Here is a 23,456-nt window from a genome sequence, read left to right as displayed (position 1 = left end):
ACAAGAGGTGACATTTTCCAGGCATGCAAGCAATAGAATATTTATTTCAAGAAAAGCAAAGTGTATCTGCAAAGGTTCAAGAGCATAGATACCGTGTTTCCCCGAAAATAAGACCTAGCCAGACCATCAGCTCTAATGCGTCTTTTGGAGCTAAAATTAATATAAGACCTAGTATTACATTACATTACATGATATTATAAGACCCGGACTTATAGTATAAAATAAGACCAAGTCTTATATTAATTTTTGCTCCAAAAGACACATTAGAACTGATGGTCCAGCTAGGTCTTATTTTTGGGGAAACATGGTAACTCATGATGAGTTTGATGAATGACAGCCACCATTTTCGGAATCACTGGTAAGGGCAGGACACATCTCTTTGTGTGCCACTATTCTTTGAGCTAATCAACTTGAGGAACTATGGATCAAGACTATGCTATATATTTCAGGAATTCAAGGCAGCAGAGTGAAAGGTCTCTGATGCCAGATAAACTTTTAAATCATTAGGAGTTCTGTTTAGAGGTCCCAGTTTCGGTATGAGCTCATTAGGATTGGATTCACAATTCTCCCTGAACTCTGTATTTCCCTTCACTAACACCCATTTTCTTCACCATTAGAAGTCCAGGGACCTGAAGTGCTAAACAGCACAAAATGAAGAAAAAAGAATGTATCATTACTTTAAATTTTAAAAAGTTCTGTGCTGGGGCTATGATTTACATCGTAGCACAGGTCTAGTGAGAGGTTTCTATCAGGCTTTATAGAATTTCCTTGTATTTCTGTTTCCATTGTGTATGCTATGATAAAGTGCACGCTACAATAAAGTTATAAACTATATGCTATAATATGATTTTCACTGCTGATTTTGATTTCTTATGATGAATATGTCTTAGGTGAAAAGAGAAAAAACACCTTACAAACAGTAGTATTATAACACAAAATGTAAAGAAAAAAAAAATGGCTTGAAGGCATATTGTATTAGTTTTCTATTGTTATATAATAAATTATTACAAACTTTGTAGTATAACACAACAATATTTACTATCTTGCAGTTTCCGTGGGCCAGGAGACCAGGCACAGCTTAGCTAGGTCTTCTATCTCAGGGTCTCAGAAGACTGCAATGAAACTGTCAGACAGAGCTGTATCTCAGACAGATGAGTATCTGAGGTTGGGTCCTCTTCCAGGCTCACTGGTTGTTGGCTGAATCTGAGTTCTCCTAGCTGAAGATCTGAGGCCTTAGCCATTCTGTGCTACATGGCTCTCTCCATACCATGGCAGTTTGCTTCTAAGCCAACAGGATACTTTCTACTGCTGATTTGCGTCTCTTAAGGGCTCCTCTAATTAGGGCCATCTTTATCCAGAATATCTTCCTTTTGAGAAACTAACATCAAATAATTAAGGACCTTAATTACATGTGCAAAACCCCTTCATTTTTGCCATATAGTGTACTCTAATGAAGGAAACGATATAGCATCATATTTGAAAGTCCTGCTCACACTCAAGGGTGGGGACTTATACAAGAATGTGGATCATTGGCAGTCATCTTAAAATTCTGCCTACCACATATAGTAATCTTAAGTTACAAATATTCTTCCTATTTTCACAAATGAGCTGAGAAATTTTATACCTTTATAATATCTGAGGCTTAGATGCTATCACAGAACTATCTAATAGAAATACAATCCAAGCCACTTGTGTAACTTAAAATTTTTTAGCAGCCACGTAAGAAGTAGATAGAAACAAGTGACATTCAATTTAATAACATATTTTATTTAACCAGGATATTATCATTTGAACATGTAATCGATATGGAACATGATTAGTGAGATGTAATGCATTTCTTTTTCATAGTAACTATTTGAACACCCCATCTCAATTTGGGTTAGTCAATTGCAGGTGCTCAATAGCCACAGATGGCTAGTGGCTGCTGTATTGGAAGCGTATGGCTGTTACTTGCATTTTCAAATAATGTCCACCGGGTGTCACAATGAGCTTACAACTCTAAGCCAGAGGCAGGAACCAATTTGTCTGTCTTAGTTAACCATTGTTGGGATTCTATTTGTATTCACCTATGTTTTACTTCTCATGTATTTGGACTTCTACTTGAGGTTTTTGCCTACATAATTAAGACATCAAATGATATGAACTTTAGTACTTAAACAAATGAGTTTGAATTCAAAATGATTCTATATCAGACCCACCATTCCTTAATTTTTCTGTATTCTTATCCTAGGTGATCTTCTTGGTGAGAGCAAATAATTATGAATTGCATACACATGCAATACTTAACAATATAATAGAAATTACTTTAAAGTTAGATAATTTCAAATATGCAAGCAATTTTTGCAAACTCAGAAGCCAGTAAGTGGTATTCTTTTTACCTTCTCAAATTGTTTAATAGAATACATTAAATGCAGAAAACCAAAGTTTTAACAAAAAATGAAAAAATGTTTTCTTTTTTTAATTTTATTGGGGAATATTGGGGAACAGTGTGTTTCTCCAGGGCCCATCAGCTCCAAGTCGTTGTCTTTCAATCTAGTTGTGGAGGGCACAGCTTAGCTCCAAGTCCAGTTGCTGTTTTCAATCTTTAGTTGCAGGGGGCACAGCCCACCATCCCATGCAGGAATTGAACTGGCAACCTTGTTGTTGAGAACTTGCGCTCTAAGCAACTAATCCATCCGGCCGCCCTGAAAAAATGTTCTTTTATTTTCATACCAGTATTACAATTTACTAATTGCCGATAAAAAGTTCTACTTTGCACATACACAGTGAACCCAGCGGAATTATACTGTTTGAGCTTATTAACACGTATTACTTTGAAAAGTAGAATTGCTTAAGAATTTTCATTTAGTTATTTGCAGGTTGTTATAGCATTCCTTTTTAAATGAGAAACTGTTTTTGTTGTAATATTCTGTTGTTTTGATTTTTTAATTTTTATAGGCCTGTACTTTAAATGTCTAGGTAAACATCTCAAACACTTTCTCTTTTAAGAAACTCATTAATTTATAAAATATTAAAAAATATATAAACAAATGCCATACAGAAGAAATCGTGAGTGGTGAGAAGATTGAAATGTGAGTTTTCATCACTAACTTTTATAAAAAGAATATAGTTTCCCTGTACTGTAGTTTTATACCAATAATTAGCCTTCTCTTTGTCCTATTAGTTTCAATTATATTATGTCCATAAAATATAAGTAAACATGATTCTAATTATTATTATATATTACATATTATACAAAAAAATTATCTCTTGAGGATTCACATTATCAGCTAGCTTCAGAAGCGTTGGCATTGTATTAACTCCTTTATTAAGGAGAGACGTGACTAGCGGTGTAGCCATAATTATATTAGAAGATGGAAGAATCACAAAGTGGAAGTGTGCAAGTACTATTTTAAATAAAAACATAAAGTTTAAAGTTAGAATAATGTAAACTTTTTTTTTGTCCCTTTTTGGATAAACTTCTTTTTTAACACATCTAGGACAATTTACCCATATACAAAAATGCTTTATAAGCAAGCTTTTTAGTGAAACAATCAAGTACATGCAAATAATATTACAACTTTCTTATTTCTTTCTTTAAGATATTATAGCAATATTAAGGACTGAAGGCCTAATTTGTGTTTTTTGAAAGCACAATGCTCAGACAGTCCAAGAGATGGCAGCCAACACCTTTTGTAAAATAAATGAATTATATGGATATATTACATGGTAATTTTCACATGATTTCTTTATTTTAATAACATCAGCACTGAAGCAATCATTACAAGGATAAAAACTACTGAAATTCTAAATGTGGATATCTTATTGTGTAAGTGTGCTTTAAAGAGATTCTTCAGAGTATTTTACAAGGCAAACTGAATAGGTTTCTCTTTCTCCCTTTCCCCCCTGCTTCAGAGAGTGATTTCTGCCAGAATATTAACCTAGAATTACCTATATAGCAGTAGAATTAAAGAATAGAATGTAATATTAATGAATATTTCAGATGTACTAAAAATTAAACATGTAAAATAGTAATAATATCATCTAGAAAGTATGTCAGAACTGATAGTTGAGGTTGTTGTTTTTTTAATAACATACTTAATATTAAATTCGTAATTATGTCAGGTGGGAGAGATTCTTCATAAAGCAAGAAGAGAGGACCAATACAATTAAGACTGCTTAAGTATTTGTTTAAAGGAGCTATTTTAAACTGTATATATTACTTTGTGTAACATTAAGCAGTTTTTGTTATGGGATTCTACAGAGTAAGGAAAGGCATTACCTTGGTTTTGGTCATTAATCAATTACAGCTATGGATCTAGGAAACAACTTCCCTGAGTTTCAAAATTCAAATAAGAAACCCTTGATATCAGTGGTGTTTTTTTTAAATATTGCCCAACAAATTACCACAAACTTAGTGGCTTAAAAAGCAATACCCATTTATTAGCTCACAGTTCTGTGGGTCAAAAGTCTGGGCATAGCTCAAATTAGTTCTCAGTCCAAGGTGTTAGCTGTGTTCTCATCTGGAGCTCACATGGTTGTGGCAAGATTCAGTTCTTTGTGGTTGTTTGACTGAGATCCCCCTTTCCTCGCTGATAGTCACCGAGGGTCTGCTCTCAACTCTGAAAGGCCACTGAAATTTCTTGCTCTGTGCTCAAAGCCAGCGGTAGAGAATCTCCCTCACACAAATTCCTCTAATACTTTGAATCTCTTTTGCCCGGAAGAACCTGGTTCCTTTTTAGCGATTACCTGATTAGGCCAGACTCACTGAGGGTAATTTATTTATCATCATGTCAACTGACTTGGGACCTTAATTATATCTACAAAATGCCTTCCCACTAATACCTAGATTACTGTTTGATGAAACAATTGAGAGAAGGGATGTGTGTACACCAGGGGCTGGGAATCTTAATGGCCATTTTAGAATTTTGCTGACCAGAATGGACAGTATTTATTGTGCTTAGAAACACCATCTTACCTAGAAAATACATAGAACTTTTCACTTTGGAGTGCTTAATTCAGTTAGCGAGGGTCTTTGATTTATTAGGTGCCAAATGCACCACTTATTTCTTAAGTAAATTTATTTACACAAATAACTCATCAAAGAAAAGACTGATAACAAAGTTGTGGGAACAACCCATAGAAATTACTTACTGAATAGGAAAGCTGAGGCTTTGAGATCCCGTATCTTCCAAATAACCAGCTTTATTTTTTGGTAACACTTCCAATCTATTGGGAATCTATTTAAAAAACAAACAAAAATTTTCCCCAATACTTCTGTTCCGTGGCCAGATTTGGGAAAAATTGTCCCAGAGAAACTACCTTGTTCAAGGACCCGTTCTTAGAGGCACAGCCACACCTAAAACTTTGCTTTCTAGATGTTCATGTCTAATTCTTCTCACACTGCCTTCCATGCCTGATCTCCCATCAGTGGAGGCAGATAAGGGAAACACAAAGTCCAACCCTTGAAAAATTGCTATAAACAGATACTGCAGGGCTAGTAAACTGGCTTCGGTGTATTTTAACTGGAGACGTTCTGAACTAGGCCTCTGTATCCGCTATCCATTACTGCAATAACGCTGTGAAATAAGTAATCACAAAACCTCGGTGACAGAAAAATCCACTTTATTTTTACTCATGAATTTGTAGGTAGGCTGGTCTGGTCTGCTGATCAGGCTTGGCTTGACTGATATCACTGGGCTCATCATGATCCTGTGGCCAGTGGGGTGTCCACTGGGGACTAGTTGGCTTACCGTGGCCTTATCTGGGATGACTCAGCTCAGTTTCTCATGGTCTCTCATCCTAGTCAAGGCTTATTCTCATGGTGATGGCAGGATTCCAAGAGATAGTGGACATGCACAAGAACTCTTGGATCTTAGGCTTGAAACTGGCATGTTATCACTTCTGTCACCTGTTAATTGGCCAAGGCTTTAAAGGTTGGGGAAAATAAACTTCATTTCTTAGTGAGAACTGTAAAGTCATGTTGAAAAGTGTGTGGATACTCTTTGTAATCAATCTATCACAAATGGCATAGCCTATATTTACTATCATTTTAGTTCCTAAAAGACAAACACTATGGGAAACAGTATGGAGGGTTCTCAAAAAATTAAAAATGTGATCCAGCAACCCCACTACTGAATATATATCCAAAGTACACACAATCACTATGTTGAAGAGATATGTATATTCCTATGTTCATTGCAGCATTATTTGATATATATATATGTATATCCGTTTGATATATATATATTATTCCATTTGCTATATATATCATATATATATATATATAAAATTCAGCCTTAAAATAGAAGAAAATTTTGCCATTTGTGATGTTGTAGATGAAACTGGAGGGCAATGTGCTAAGTGATACAAACCATATACAGAAATGAATTATGTGTGGTATCACTTACATGAGGAATATATAGTCAAACTCACAGAAATAGAGAGTAGGATGGTGATTGCTAGGGCCTGAGGGATGGGGAAATAGGGAGAGGCTATTAAAAAAGCATGAACTTTATAACTGAAAAATTTGCTAAGAGAGTGGAACTTAAGTGTTCTCACGTACACAAAAAATAGGTAAATATGTGAGGTGATTAATATGTTAACTAACTCAATGGTGGGAATCCTTTCACAATGTATGTTTGTAAATTATACCTCAATAGAGCTGAGTAAAAAGATTTAGCTCATAACACTCCTCTCTTCACCTTTGCTTTTTCTAATATTAAAATATTTTTTTGTCTTTTTAGTTATTTTATACTTTTAAATATCATCAATTTTTCATCATTGTTTTTAGAAGGATACTATTGATAAGAATCTAATTAAAATATTTTACAGTGTATATCATCTATGTTGTTACCTGCCATATGTTAATTAAATTCGTATAAGCACTTCATTTGATCTTTATTACAACTCTAGAAGGTATTTGTAACTTAATTTTTACAGATGTAGAAATAAGATCAGAGATAATAAGTAACTCTTAAAGTCACTCATGTAATAAGTGGTAAAGCATTTTCTAAAGCCCTTGAAACTAATTCATAGTTAATTCATTTTGAATATATTATTCTTTATCATACCCATTTCTGCATCTACAAGAAATCAAAATCTGTAAAAGCAGGTTTTCTGATAAATTCTTGCCACATTTTGCTCACAATCTCTCTATCAAAAGGTCAAAAGAGATGACAGGGAATCGTTATTCTGTAGTTAATTTTAAATAGGAAAAGATTGATTGCTGATGTGGAATGGATGTGCCACTTGGGAGAAAGAGTTTATGGGACACTGAATATAGTATAGACTAGACAGTGGATTTTAGAAAATTTCAAAAACTTTAAAAAAAAAAAAAGATAGGCATGAAACCATGGTTGGATACTTAAATGGAAATGTGGCTAGAGATGGTTGGGAAATTTCAAATTAAATGCAGAATATACAATGTATTCTACTGATAATAAATAGGGAGCTGCAATGGAAGAAACCAGTGTGAATAAAATGCTGAAGGGAGACGTTAAAGGCTACATATAGAAGATGGGAAGAAAATAAATACCACGAGTGGAATGGTCTTACAACAGTGGTAAGTATGATGACTAAGTTCATAATAGATTTACTTTTTAAAATATGCTACAAATAATTTTCAAAATGAAACATTTGGGGGCAAGAAAAAGCAAAAGGAAAATGAAATAGGGACAGGCTTGTTGTTTGTAGCTCTTGGTATAGTGTTCACAGATGTTAGGAAAAAGCCCAACTACCAATGGGTATTTGCTTCCATTTTACCTATTAAAATGGGATGGTCTTTAAATTGTGAAGTAAACATAAGAAATTGGTAAGAAGAAATTAAAAGGATAGTCACTTCAATGAATTCATTTCTTTGGGTTGTTTACATTATATTTTTTAAAAATACAACCATATAATTTCACTGATATGTTTGTGTAAAACTGAAAACAACAAAGGTACAAGACAAACAAATGAAGACACAAAAACTCATAGACACAGACAATAGTTTAGTGGTTACTAGAGGGTAAGAGGGAAGGAGGGTGGTAGATGAGGGTAAGGGGGATCAAATATATGGTGATGGAAGGAGAACTGACACTGGGTGGTGAACACACAATGCGATATATAGATGATGTAATACAGAATTGTACACCTGAAACCTATGTCACTTTACTAACAATTGTCACCCCAGTAAACTTTAATAAAAAAAAAACCATGAATACTACCTTTAATATATATGATCAGAGAACTGTCAGACAAACAAACAAAAACTCATAGACACAGACAACAGTTTAGTGGTTACCAGAGGGTAATAAGGAAAGGGGGTGATAGAACAAGGTAAAGGGGGTCAAATTTATGGTGATGGAAGGAGAATTGACTTTGGGTGGTGAACATACAATGCAATAAATAGATGATGTATTATAGAATTGTTCACTTGAAACCTATTTAATTTTACTAACCAATGTTACCCCAATAAATTTAATAAATGTAAATAAAATAAAATAAAACATAAAAACTGTCAGAAACTTTTGAGGACTCCTGAAGAACAGAGAAGTAACAAAAGCCTAGAGGTAAGCAACTTTGATTTTTAAGATAAGCAACTAGAGAAAAACAGTTTTCATTTTCACGAAGGGAGAAAGTGATCCTAGAAATTACAGTCTGAAAATGGATTCTGAGTAAATGTTGAAGAAACTGTTAAACAAGTCATGAAGAAAAAGTATTATTTGTGCCCAAATCAATTCATGCCAAGTTAGTCTTTCTTTTGTCCCTCTAACTCACTTTTCCATGTAGAAAAAGATGGTCCACGATGCAGAATGCATAGTGAGGTATAAGTAAAAGGATCCTGACAAAGTCAAAACTGGTCTCTCCAATACTGGAAAAAACAGAAGTAACATGATAACTGTAAGGTTTTGATTGTATGTAAACATATGACAACAATAATAATCTTCAAGTTTAATTTGGATGTACCCTAATGATCATATATTCTTATCATGGAGTCTTTTCAAAGGAGAGCAGGTATTTAACAATCAATGGTATTTCTGTTTTGGTCTTATGTTGATTTACTTATTCCACCGACCTTTACTAAATTTTATTTCCTATGTGCCAGACTGTGCTACATGCTTGGGATACAAAGATAAATAGAGCCCCAAACCTTGGAAGTTTCAATGTCTAGTAGTGGAAATAAAAACAAAGAATTACGGCAATATTATAAGTGTTATTGTATAATAATACAATTAATACACTATATTAGTAAAATATTTATACAATAGGTATTATAATGAAACTGTAAGGGACAATGAATATAGAAGAGGCAATAATTAAATTTGCCTTGATAACTCAGGGATTTTTGAAAAGAAAATTTCAAAATGTTCAGGAAAAAAATAGGCATGAAACCATGTGGGAATATTTATATTGAGTCTTAAAGTATAAATGGTAAAAGGAAAAATTGCATAAAATTGCAGGAAAAAGGACTGACCTGTGAAAAGTGACAACTTGAGACAGAATTGAGTCCTCCAGGCCCTGACAAGTTGCTTAATGTTGCTAGAAAATAATGTCCACGTAAAGGGGAAAGGGTGATGAGAGTTGTGGCTGGAGAGCAGGTACCAACCAAGAAGGAACATGTGACATTAAGTGAGTTAATGAGTTGTTGGACTGGAGAAATAATGATGATAAAATAGGATTACTGTCTTTGAGGTAAGCTACTAGAAGGGATTTGTGTGCAAAGGATCTTTTTTTTTTTTTTTTTTTTTTAAGAAATAAGCTATTAAAGAATTTTAAGTAGAAGAAAAACACCCTTTGATTTCTTTTATAGAAACATCACTTAGCAGAAAATAGTTTGGGTTACAGGAGGCCAAGATGGGAGGTAGGAAGGCTACTGAACTTTATAGGAGATGAGTTGAACTAAAGCACTGGAAGGCAAATAAAAAACCAGGGAGGCTGAATTTACTTTGGAAGATCCACCGGTTTTATTAACTCATTGGAAATGATATATGATGGAGAGGAAGGGGTTTAAGGTAACTTCTAGGTTTCTGGTTCAAGTGACCAGCTAGATGGTGATGCTATAGGTAGGATACATACAAGAAGATATTACTTTGGGAATAAAATAAAGAATTTATTTTTAAAATGTTGAATTTGAGGTACTAGGTGGGAAACTCAGAAGGAGCTGTTCAATGTTGAAAATATGGGTCTGGAACTGAGTATAGACTTGGTAATGCTCCTTGTGTAAGTGGTTTGAAACCTGAAACATTCCCCTCCACAGAGACCCTGTAGAGTGGTATAAAAATTAAAGTTAGAATCAAGGTAAGTGTCTCCATTTGTTTAGCAATAATACTCTAAAGCCTAATATAAATGTTTTAAATATGTATGTTGTATTTTGGATCTGTACCTCTTTTTCTTTAATATGGAGTTACCTACTTTAAATAGTAAAAAAGTCAATTTGAAAAAAGTATCTATATGTGAATAACATAATCTTTGTGTTAAGACATTTTGTAACTATAAATTAAAAATGCATTCTGAAACAAACTTTTTGGATAAAAATAGTCACATAAACTTTATTTTTCTTAATCTGATTAAAGGGTATGTTATTGTAGTCTTGAAGTCTTAATATCTAAGCAGTATTGTACAGAATTTTGTAAGGCATAAAATATTTTTAAGAGTAGTATTTCAAATTATTTTTACATAATACATTTAGAATTTTATTTAACAAATAACAGCACATTAGTAAATAGTATAACTGGTAGATAACAAACTGCATTTATTTCCTCCTTAAAGATTCCTGTTTCCCTACACGCTGAGTTAAATAAATGCTTATACTCCAGCTTCCATACAACCCTGAATATTATTTTATTATAGCACTTATTACATTGAAATGCTCTCTTTACATGTCTATCACCAAACATCCCTCTTCTCCCCCAACCACCACCCTGGATTAGGAGATATTACAGAGCAGTAGTACTCAAATCTTTCTGCCTTCAACCATAGTAAGAAATAAATTTTGTGTGAGTCATGCATAAAACTGAAATTAAATTTCATGGAGCAATATTTATATTTACTATGGGAAATGTGCTCTGATATTTTCCATTCCATTTCATGTCTTTAGAAGTGTTGGTGCCAACCAATATATTGATTTAACAAATCTCTAATTGGTTTCAAGCTGTGGTTTGAAAAAAAATTACTCTAAGTCATGTCTTCCTTATGCTCATATCTCTGGTATTTAGCATAGGATCTGGTATTGTTGGTTGAATATAGAACTATGGAATTATTTTTGATAGTACTGCAGATGTAAATTCCAATATAAAAAAAAAAAGATTCTTCTGTGCTCAGCATAAGATTTTCTAAATTCATATTTTAAGAAGTAGCATATGCCACGAGCCATGAATTATGTTAAAAATAAAAGGCTTATTGCCTTGCGTTTATGTGATTCTACTAATACCAGTGTGACTCATCCACATGCATCCAGGGGTAACATACTGACAAATTCTCAATTAATACAAGCATTTCTGAGCTGCTAGTAAGCAGCTCCAGTGTATTAAAAGCTTTATCATTTTCAACATGGAAGGGGTGTAAAAACTAAATGATTAGAGTATATAAGGGAGCTCAGATTTTTATTTAATATTACTTAAATGTGAGGAAAAGTTGTGCATTTTAAATGACTACCCAGAGTTAAACTAATAAATCAAGAAAAAATTATCCTTTCTCAATATAAATTAAGTCTTAAAAAACCGAGGGAAATGTTGAATAAATAAAAAACATAAGTACTTGTATTTGTATTCATAGTGTTTTTATGAACTTGAGTATACATAAGTAAATGAATAATTTAAGAATCATAATATAGACATTTACATTTACATATGCTTTTTATTGCCATCTCCCTCACTCTTTTCTCTCTTTCACTGCTAAATTTCTAACTTTAACCTGCTTCAGTCAGGCTTTGTCCCAGTTATACCACTGAAAATGCTTTTGCTTCACTCACCAATTATCTCATCCTTGCCCATTTCAAAGGACACTTTAGGACCTTATCTCTCTTGCCAAATCTGTTTTATTGAATTTCATTGAATTTCAAACTAAAACAAACAAACAAACAAAAATCCACTGTGGTCAGTTTTGAAATTTCTTCTTCCCTAGCTTCTTGTGACATTATTCTTTTCTAGTTTTCATTCTACTTTTTATTGGCTGTTTCTCCATTTTCTCTTCAGGCTCCCCCCACTTGCACCTTCAGTGTTTGTATCTACTCTCATTTTAAATAGTCTTCATGGGAAATATCATCCAGCTTCAAATATTGCTGGAAGTCGTATGACTTCTAAATCTATGTCATCAGCCAAAATATTTCTTCTGAAATGCAGACTAATGCCTTTATCAAACTGCCTCCTAAATATAATTCCTATTGAGGTATCCTAGAGTCTCATCAAACTCGACAGATATGAATGAGAATTATCTCCCTCTCTTTGCCCCTCACTCCAAGTTGAGCAAATCTGCTGCTTCTATATATATTCCACTTTAGCTGTTATAGATTTTCCCTCTTTTACTTCCCCTTCCATTCCAACTAGGCCTGGGCAAATTTTACTAGATATTAAATATTTCTTGAATATCTCCACATCTTTATCCCTACGTCACCCATATCAGCTAGTGTGGTCAGAAAATCAGGTATCATTTTAGGTGGAAGGTATTTGATACAGAAAATGAGACACAACACTGTTGAAAGTCTGAGAGAAGGAAGATCAGAAGAAAGTGTTTCTGGTATTTAGAAAACCCATAAATGCAGGAATCACAGGGAAGTTAATGCCAATGATCTCCACTTTCTGCAGTGCTGAAGAAAGTGATCAGAGCTGTGCCGTCATTGTAGCAGACCTTGGCTTATCTTGAACATGCCCTAAAACTTTATAGGGTCAACTTTTGTACATTCAGAAGCTGTGCCTGTCTGTATGAGGGCTTTATCTGGCCGCAGGACCATACTGCCTGTGGAGTAGGCCATAAGGGTGGGGGAAGGACTGCCTCAGGCAGCCCTCAACCACTGAGGGTCAGCAAGTTCCTTGCCTTCAGTGGAACAACTCTGAAATATGTTCTGTGAGTACATAGTGCCTCAGAGGGTCTTCAGCAGGCCTGAGCCCTACTTGACTGCAGTTGTAATCCGCATCTCAATGTCCTCTTACTGACTTTCCTCCTTCACTATTTTATTTCTCCACTCTTTTCTCTTGCTTCTGGATCAACTCCAAAACAAGCTATTTGCATTCAAAGACTTACTCATGGTCTAAAACATATTTTTACACATTGTTTTTGGAAGGGAATAATACTTTTCTTTCTTTTCAATCTTCCACATTTTATGAAAGTGCCTCACTTTGACAGAATTTGAACCAGAACTTTGCTTGCAAGGTGTGTGGGAAATGTAGGTTTTAGACTCTTAGTATTTGTGGTACTGAGGGAATATTTGTTTAGAAAAGCAAGGATGATGTTGACTATCTTTGATCACACGTTCATGATACTAATAATGTGTGTGTGTGTATCAGCCATAAAAAAGAATGAAATCTTACCATTAGCGACAACATGGATGGACCCAGAGGGTATTATGCTAAGTGAATAAATCAGGCAGAGAAAGATAAATACCATATGATCTCACTTTGTGTGGAATGTAAACAATAAAATAATCAAAAAAACTAAAACTGAAATAGACTCATAGATACAGAGAATAAACTGATGGTTTCCAAATGGAAGAGTAGTGGGGGCTGCGTGAAAAAGGTCAGGGGTTAAGAAGTACAAATTGATAGTTACAAAATAGTCACAGGGATGTAAAGTATAGGATAGGGAATATCATTAACATTGTAATAACTATAGTGCCAGTTGGGTACTAGACTAATTGGGGGGAATCACTTCATAAATTATATAAATGTCTAACCACTATGATGTACACCTGAAACTAATATAAAATAATATTGAATGTCAAATATAATTGAAAAATTAAAAAAATATATATAATGTGTATTATATTCTTTTGGTCCTTACATATTATTCTGTTGAGTATCAACACACACTATCTGGCACAGTTCACACCATCCAAATTTGAATTATACACATTTAGATAATAGCAGCTATACCATGCAGCATAATGCAACTACCTGTTATATATAAAAAATGTACTCACTATCTCCCCTAAAAGGGAAGACACCAAGTATTTCTTATAGTAGATGTTAATTTTTCTTCTAGCTTACTCACAATCTCATCAGTGTATTCTGTAAACTAAATATGCTAAATTGAAACACCCCATTTTGTTAGCAGTTAATCCTTAAAAAGGCCTACAAGATGGTAGAAGAGGGTAAAGGGGGTCAAATATATGGTGATGGAAGGAGAACTGACTGGGTTGTGAACATATAATGAAACATATAGATGATGTATTATAGAATTGTACACTTGATACCTACGTAGTTTTGTTGAACATTGTCACCCAATAAATTTTAATTAATAAAAATAAAGGATGCAAAATAAAAAAGGCCTACAAGGTTTTGCATATTCTCTTCCTAACCCAATTTTCCATTCTTATCACACACTGTGCCCTCCTTCTCACTGCATATTCCAGCCATATAGGCCTTTGTTGACTCTACTGTGTACCCCACAAACTAGCTCCCACTACATTGTATATGTTTTTCCTGATGTTTTGGATGAATGTAACCATCTTCTTCTTCTGATTAACTCACACTTATCTTTCAGATTTTAACTCAAGGGTTATTTCCTTAAAAGGTCTCCTCTGACCTTGTGATTAAGCCAAAGTCTCTCTGTGTGTGTGTGTGTGTGTGTACACACACACACACACACACACATACATACATGTATACATAAAAAATGTATATAATTTCATAGAGTTTATATTTCCTGTTTATTTGTAATTATTTGATTAATCATTGATATGTTTCCCCAGTTAGAGTGGTGGTGCCATGATGGCATGATTATTTATTTTTGCTTCTTTTTGCTCACCTTTATACCACTAGCACCTACTATGGTGTCTAGCACATGTAAGGGCCTCAAAATAATTTTTTTTTTTATGAATGTAGAAGATTGCTTATGAAATGAATAATAAAGATTACTCAAATTTGTATCATAAACTTTATCATGTTATTATTACATGTTATAGTCTTCTTAGAATTCTTTGTTTTCCCCGAGCAATGTTTGTTAGTTTAATTCTCAGTAATTTCAGGAAGGATACTTTTATAAATTCATCATCTCTTATTTGTGATTTCTCAATTGCTACTATTCGTGATTTTAAATTAAAAATCTCCATATGTTGACGTCATTTTATCAATTATTTATCAGTTTGGAGATGATCATATAATCCAATAGTATACAGCAATGCATACTTTCATCAACAATATTGTAGTGTTATAGACTTTAAGGCACAGAGGGATTCAACTTTAAAATAGCTCATTTGTATCTCTCTTGCTAAAGAAAGTTAATACATAGTGGTCCCAGAAATTGTTAGTCAAGAGTCAGAAAGCTTGGTTGTGGATCATGTTCCAGTTAAATTGGCCTCATTCAGAATATTTGAGAACTATTTCAGTTTGAGAATTTAAGTTTTGTCTCATTCATCGGTGTATTTCCAAAACCAAGTATAAGTCTGGGCATTTACTAACTATGTCAGATTTAAAAACCAGGTGGAAAAACAAGAAAAAGGAAAAAGAAGAGTCTGGTTGAAGTTCATGGATTTGTACACATTGTGAATCTTACTTGGCTTATGTAGTGCTCTCAATTTTTTTTTGCTGAATCAGCAGTTGAAAATGCAAAGGTTATATACCACCAGATGGGTATTTATAAATGGATACAGTTTCTCCAAATTTCCAGTTTTTCATGGAAATGTGCCCTTCGTTTGGTGATCAGTGTAGTACCCAAAGTCTTAGAATATAGATAAGAAACTGGGGGAGGGGTAACATCAGCGAGGGAAATGGACAAGCCAGCACTCAACGCACTAACTACTGCCTTATAAGGCATTACCTTGCTTCACTCTCAAGTTCTAGTTCTTCTGTGTCAGGCCAGACTATAGCATATTGTGCTTTGCTTTAAAATTCATACAAAGTGTAGCTTATATGACTGACTGGATCTGGGCAGAGTTTTGTGTAATTTAAATAATTAGGTAAAGGGTACTTCAGAAACACGTGACAAATATCTATCATAATTTCAGCATGGTGCCGGGTTGAAAATACAAATATTGGTGAAACAGTTCTATTGAAACTTAACACAATTTTTCTTTGCCAATAGAATGTCATGGGGGTCAAAAATAATCTTTGTTTTTTACTTCTTTTTAGTTTTAAATGTTCTATATTGCCTGTTCTTTTGGAATACAAGAAAATCGATCAAGATATACTGTTGGTTATTTTTTTTCCAACTGGATCAAATTTTAAGATGTTATATTTAAAGTAGGAGAAAATTGACATTTGTAGCTAGCCCTTGTGACCCTTCAAAAATGGTTGGATCTAGAAGTGGAAGTGAATGTTTCAACAACCTCCGATAAATCATTTATTTAAAAATTTCCCACTGAAGAAAATACCTGAGTAGCCATTACACACAACATTTTGTATTTGAGGCTGTACACACAGTAAAGAGAATGCAGAGAATGTCTTTGCATTCTTGAGGTCAAAGATTTCTTAGACAAGACACAGAAAGCACAAACCTTAAAAGAATGAGATGACAAATTAGATTTCATAAAAATTGAAAACTGCTGCTTATCAAGAAGACACCATTAAGAAAATTAATAAACACTCATAGATTTGAGAAAATATGTACAACACTTAGATTTAAAAAGGGTTTTAATCAGAATATATAAATAAATCCTAAAACCCATTAATAGCATTTCTGTTTAGATCTATCATCCTTCTCAAATTAATTTTTGAGTATTGTGAAAAAGATACTTGAAGTTAGTTGTTTGTTTTGTTTTTTTCATGTGGCTATCTAGTTGTTCCAAAACTTTTTGTTGAAATGACTCCTTTCCCCATTGAATTACTTTGATAGGTTTGTAAAAATCAATTGAACATATGACTGTCTGTTTCTGGAATCTCTATTCTATTTCATTGTTCTATTTTTCTATTCTTAAGCCAACACCACAGTGTCTTGGTTACAGTAAATTTTTATAGCATTTCTGGTACTGATTAACTTTTTTTTAAAAAGATTTTTATTACAAATATAGCTAATATACAATGTTATATTAGTTTCAGGGTTACACCATAGCTATTCAACATTTACATACCTAAAGAAGTGATCACCATGATAAGTTCAACAACCATCTGACACAATGCTATGCTGCATTATTACAATATTCCCATTGCTGTGTATTACATCCCCCATGACCTATTTGTTTTATACCTGGAAATTTGGACCTCTTATTCCCCTTCACATTCCCCCCTTTTCCAATTTTTCAATTACAGTTGACACTCAATATTACTTTATATTAGTTTTAGGTGTACAGCATAGTGGTTAGACATTTCTGTAAGTTAAGAAATGATCGCCTGACTGCTCTAGTACCCACTTGACATCATACATAGTTATCGCCATATCATTGACTATGTTCCTTATGCTTTACATCACCATGATTATTTCGTAACTGCCAATTTGTACTTCTTAATTCCTTCATCCTTTTCACCATGCCTCCAATCCCCTTCCATCTATCACCCCAACAAATCTAGTACTCATTTGACACCATATAGTTATTACATTATTGACTATTCCTTATTGCTATACCCTACATCCCCATAACTACTTTGTAGCAACCAATTTGTACTTCTTAACCATTCCCCTTTTTTCGCAAACAGCCCCAATACACATCCCATCTGGCAAACATCAAAATATTTTCTGTATCCATGAATCTGTTTTTGTTTATTTTGTTCTTTAGATTCCATATGTAAGCAAAATCACATTTCATCTGTCTTTCTCTATCTGACATATTCCACTCAGCACAGTACTCTCTAGGTCCATCCATGCCACCACAGATGGCAAGAACCTATTCCCTTCCATGGCCTAGCAATATTCCATTGTATACACCACCACCTCTTTATCCATTCTTCCATTGATAGACACTCAGGCTGCCTCCACATCTTGGCCATTATAAACTATGCTGCAATGAACGTATGGATGCATATGTCCTCTCGATTTTGGGTTTCTTTGGATAAATACTCAGAAGTGGATTATTGGGTCCTTCTTTGTCTCTTATTATAGCTTTAATTTTAAAGTTTAATTTGTCTGGTATAAGTATTGCTACCCCAGCTTTTTCTGTTTTTTTCTTTTCCATTTTCATGAAACATTTTTCCCTATCCGTTTACTTTCTGTCTGTCTGTGTCTTTCAATCTGAAGTGTTTCTCTTGTAGGCAGCATATGTAAGGGTTTTGTTTTCTTATCCATTCAGCCACCCTGTGTCTTTTGATTGGAGTATTTCATCCATTTACATTAAAAGTAAATGTTGATAAGTATGTAGCTATTGTCATTTTATTATTCATAATTTTGATCTTTTTTTTTTTTTTCCCCATCTTAAGTCCCTCTAACATTCCTTGTATTACTAGTTTGGTGGTAGTGAAGTCTTTTAGCTTCTTCTTGTCTGGGAAGCTTTTTATCTGTCCTTTGATTTTAAATGATAGCCTTGCTGGGTAGAGTAGTCTTGATAATAGACTCTTGCTTTTCATGATTTTGAATGTATTGTGCCAAATCCCTTCGGACTGCAAAATTTCTGTTGAGAAATCAGCTGAAAATCTTATAGGAGCTCCCTTATAAGTTATTAGTTGCCGTTCTTTTGCTGCTTTTAGGATTCTCTTTTTGTTTTTATCCTTTGCCATTCTAATTATAATGTGCCTTGGTGTGGGCCCATTTGGGTTCATCTTGTTTGGAACTCTCAGCACTTCTTGGAGTTGTATGTGTATTTCCTTCTCCGGGTTAGGAAAGTCTTTATTCCTTCAAATAGTGATTCAATGATTCAATCCCTTGCTGTCTTCTCCTTTTGGCACTCCTATGATGCGAATGTTGTTATGCATGATGTTGTCCCAGAGGTCTGTTAAAGTAGCCTCATTGTTTTGGATTCTTTTTGCTGTTCCCATTGGGTGTTTTATGCTACTTTGTGTTCCAAATTGCTATTTGATCCTCTGCTTCATCTAGTCTGCTGGTGATTACTTCTCGTGCATTCTTCGTTTCAGTTACTGTATTCTTCACTTTTGCCTGGTATTTTTTATGGTTATGTCCTTTTTAATGTTTACTTTCTCTTTGTTGAAGTTTTCACTAAGTTCCTTGAGCATATGGATTTTGCACTGGTTAAATATGGATTTAACACTAGTTAAATCCATATAACCAGTGTTTTGAAATCTGTCTCTGGTAGGTTGCTTGCCTCCATTTTGTTTAGTTCTTTTTCTGGATTTTTCTCCTGTTCTGTCATTTAGGATATATTTCTTTGTTTCCTCATTTTGCCTGCCTCTCTATTTGTTTCGATCTATTAGGTAGATATTCTAAGTCTCCCAGTCTTGGCCAAGTGGCCTTATGTGGTAGGTGCCCTGTGAGGCCCTGGCACAGTCTCACTCGTCACCTCCTCCAGGTGCTCCAGGAGTGTCCCTTGTATGGATTGTGTGTGCCTTTCTGTTATAGTTGAGCCTTGAATGCTATTGGTACATCAATCAGTAGAATTGACCCTCAAGCTGATTAGCTATGGGTTTGGCCACATCTGCAGCTTACAGGCTGCTGTGCATGGGGCTTACCCCACAAAGTGGGATTTGCCTCAATGGACTCTGGTGCCTGTTGAGACCACCCTTTGGGTGTGCAGCTTGTGGGGCTAATTGGGCAGTGCTCTGCTGTAGTCTGAAGCCAACCTCCAAATATGTTGGTTCTGGGGCCTGTTGGAAGGGGATCTGGTGCAGGCCCATGTCACCCACTGCCTGTGACTGGCCATGGACTACCTGGTAGGAGCTACAGAATGATCCACAGTTGTTTGCTATCTTTGCTAAACCTGGAGGCGTGAAGGAGAGGCCACACTATAAACTGAGGACGTCTTCCCCCAGTACCAGGCTTGGGGTAGCTCTGCAAAAAGTCAGGACACCTTGAGGCCTGAAGTTACCTGCCAGCTCCTTTAAGATTCAGCTGCTGATAGAGCCTTGTGCGGTATGCAAGTTGGATGAGGCAGGATTTCAGGGAGTCACTAGAGTGGGAAGAGTTGTAGTCACCAGGTTAGTGTAGATTCTGGTTTGGTGCCAGTACTGAGCCTGTAGCTACTCAGCACATTGTGGCCAGTCATGGCCCACCTGTGGCCTGTGGACTCTGACAGTTTTCCAAGCTAGTGTAATGTGGGTGGGGCTGGCTACTTGTGGAGGAAGTGCCTCCAGCATTGGGTAGGGTGGGTTCCTAGTGAGTCAGCAGGGTGGAACATCAAAGCTCACCAGGCCAATCAGATTCAGATTTAGCCTATAGGGGCAGACTCAACACAGGAGAAGACCCCTTCACAGGGAAAATAGTGACTGCACTCATTCTGAAGCCACACAACTTAGTTTACTCCTCCATATGCGCCTGACTCCCCATGAGTCACTGTCCCTCTGCCAGAGCCCAGGATTAGTGCCTGCAAGTGAGAAAGTCTGTGTGGGGGTCCCTTAAGAGGACCTCTAGTTTTCCCCCAGTCTTCCGTCCCACCTGGATGGTCAGAATCTCCACTTTTTTCACAGACAGATGTTGTGGGTTCTCCTCTTCCTGGCACCAGCATTCTGGGCTGGGGAGCCTGGTATGTGGTTATGGGGCTGGGGTCCCTTGCTCCTCTGGGGGGAGCCTCCATGGCCAAGATATCCCTCTGACTCTCAACCACCACATGGAGGATTGGGCCTGTTTCCCATCTCTGCCCCTCCCACCAGTCTTGACGTGGCTTCTTTATATCCTTAGTTAAAAAAACTTCTGTTCAGCTAGACTTCAGATGGTTCTGCAGGTTGACTGTTCTATAATTTAGTTGTAACTTTAATGTGTTCATGGAAGGAAGCAGGTACAGTGTTTATCTACTCAGCCATCTTGGATCTTTGATTACAGTAACTTTTATAGAAAGATTTGAAATGAGGTAATGTGAATCCTCCCACTTTGTTTTTATTTTTCAAGATTATTTGGGCTATTCTGCATCTTTTTCACTCCCATATGAAGTTTACAAACAGCTTTGTCAATTTCTACAAAAAGAAGACTTCCGGGCTCTACCTGGCCTCCCCATCTTTGTGCTGTGGTTTAGAAAATACCTCCAAACCAAAGGCTGGGTGATTGTAGGAATCATCTCATTGGTTTCCTTTCTCTAATGGATTATAGTTCTGTGCTACCTGTCATCAAAAATCTAACATTTGATGATCCATATATTTTGGTTAGTTTTATATATAGTTGTTTAAAGCAGGATAGTTAATCCCGTACCAGTTACTCGGTTAATGTTACAAGCAGAAATTTTAGATATAATTTTAACCTAGAATTCAGCACAAAATATAGGAGAATATTATGTGGGAAATATGGCCATTTCTATTTTCTAATTACAACAGTGCAGAAATGTAGATTAGAGCATAAGGCATAACACTATAGAAACAGAAGTTTAAAAAATCAAGTGAACTTCTTAGTTAAATAAGCATATTGTTTTGCACAATTAGGTTTTTAATTTTTTGTTTGCTAACCATTTGAATAGGTTAAGTCAGTTAAATAATTTCTCTTTAATTTGATTAATTAATTAGAGGTAAACAATTTACTCTTTTGAAAAATTTTGGAAATGAGTGAGATTTTTGACTAAAAGTTTACTTTGAATCTGCTTTACATAAATGCTCTATTTTTTCTTCTGTTGTGTTTAACACCAATGACAACAGGCAAATTATTTAAGGAATCCACCAGTTTGAGAATGTAGTAGATGGGCAAGCAGGATTACAATTTGCACTTTACTTATGTAAACATGGGGAAAATCCTCCACTTGGGACAGAAATTTAATTCATTTTGAAGCCGTGAAATTAGATATTTCTTATATATCTATTAAAATTCTGTAATTTTAAAGAGAAGTATGTAGAGTGCTTTGGAATTTGCCCTACTAAAGTTTTTATGACATTAGTTCAATCAACAATTGAATATACTTAATGGTGTCAGACCCACATTTACAAACACAAACACAGAGTTATGATGAGCTAGCAAACGTTAAGACACTGGTTAAAATGGCAAATGATTTGACTTGAAGATGGTAAAAAAGGTGTTTAATGTTTCCTAAAGACATGGTAGTGTGGTCAACTTAGGGAAATGAAGAAAGTAAGATATATTAGGATAACTAGACAAAATATAATTATATATCCAGTTATTAGATAATCCAAATCTTTCTATAGGCCACAGAAATTCTACGTTGAAATTCTAATCATCATTTTATAGTTTTGATAGTCGAATACGGAATCTATTCAAGTGTCAGTGTTCAGGCATTAGGGCTTTTCTTTTCTCCCCTAAGTCCCATATAGTATTAAAAAATATTGAAAACTTTTTTTCTTTCATCACTTGCTTATATAATTCTGTGTTCCTTTTCATCCAAGTGTTCCAGTAAGGCAATGGAAATGGGGAAAGAAGGAAAAATGGGTTGAGGAGACAATTTGGAAGAAAATAAATAGGAACTTGTGACCAATTTAATGTTGAGAGTAGGAATGAGAAAGAAATAGAAGAGATAGTACATTCAAACTTTCATTAATTCATTCATTTATTTAACAAACATTGATTGAATTCCTAGTATGTCTCATTTAGCAGGCCCAAGAACTGGGAATAAAAGACAAGGTTTCTTTCCCTAGGAATGTCACCGTCTAAGAGAGGAGATAAAAAATATATCCGATGAACTACAACACAATGTAATACATGATGTTTTAATACTTTATTACTGCTATACTTAATGTACCGAAGGAAGATAGATGAGTGAAAAACTAATTATAGTTGGGGAGAGCATCTGTGAAGATGCCAGAGAAGAGACCATGTTAATCCCAAATATTAAAAAAATGATCTCTCGAGGGAGAGACATGTGGCAAAATGGGTTTGGGCAGAGAAAGGGAGTAAACAAAGGTAAAATTGTGGAATGCAAGTCCTGGTTGGAAAAGAGAAATCGTTTGTTATGAGTTAATTTAAGGAATATGTTCGTGGAGTAGTAGGGGATGAACCTAAAAAGCTAAATTGTGACTGGGTTGCAAGACGTTTAATAAGCAAAGATTTTTGAATTGTATTTTATAGGCCACTGACAATCATTAGAGCTTTTAAAAAGGAGAGCAACAGGAACAATTTATATGTTCATTAGATAACTCTGGAGGTAGAATAGATTGGGGAGAATTATTCAATAATATAGGTAAGGTGGTGGGACAAGAAATGATGGGGAAATGGGGGAAGCATGGGATATATTTAAGAGACAATTTGAAAAATAGAGTAAATAGAACCTGGTGACTTAACTACATGGCTCAGGGGTTAGGGAGACGAGATCAGGGAATGTGACTGAATGGAGAGTGAAACTATGAACTGAAGTAAAAGATATATGGAAGAGAAGC

The 23,456-nt window shown here is 34.9% G+C and overlaps 1 long non-coding RNA gene across 1 annotated transcript in view; it reads left to right on the top strand.

Annotated features, from left to right (window-relative positions):
* The window catches only part of LOC141572891 (uncharacterized), a 52,949-nt gene that overhangs the window by 14,243 nt on the left and 15,250 nt on the right, over window positions 1–23,456 (top strand). Inside the window, exon 2 of the long non-coding RNA XR_012498415.2 lies at window positions 7,429–7,543. This is a non-coding gene — a long non-coding RNA (uncharacterized LOC141572891). The remainder of the gene's footprint in view (window positions 1–7,428; window positions 7,544–23,456) is intronic.

Source organism: Rhinolophus sinicus, chromosome 17, assembly GCF_057876585.1.
Source record: "Rhinolophus sinicus isolate RSI-liver-muscle chromosome 17, RSI-T2T, whole genome shotgun sequence".
Lineage (NCBI taxonomy): Eukaryota > Metazoa > Chordata > Mammalia > Chiroptera > Rhinolophidae > Rhinolophus > Rhinolophus sinicus.
This window is presented reverse-complemented; position numbering and strand designations above follow the sequence as displayed.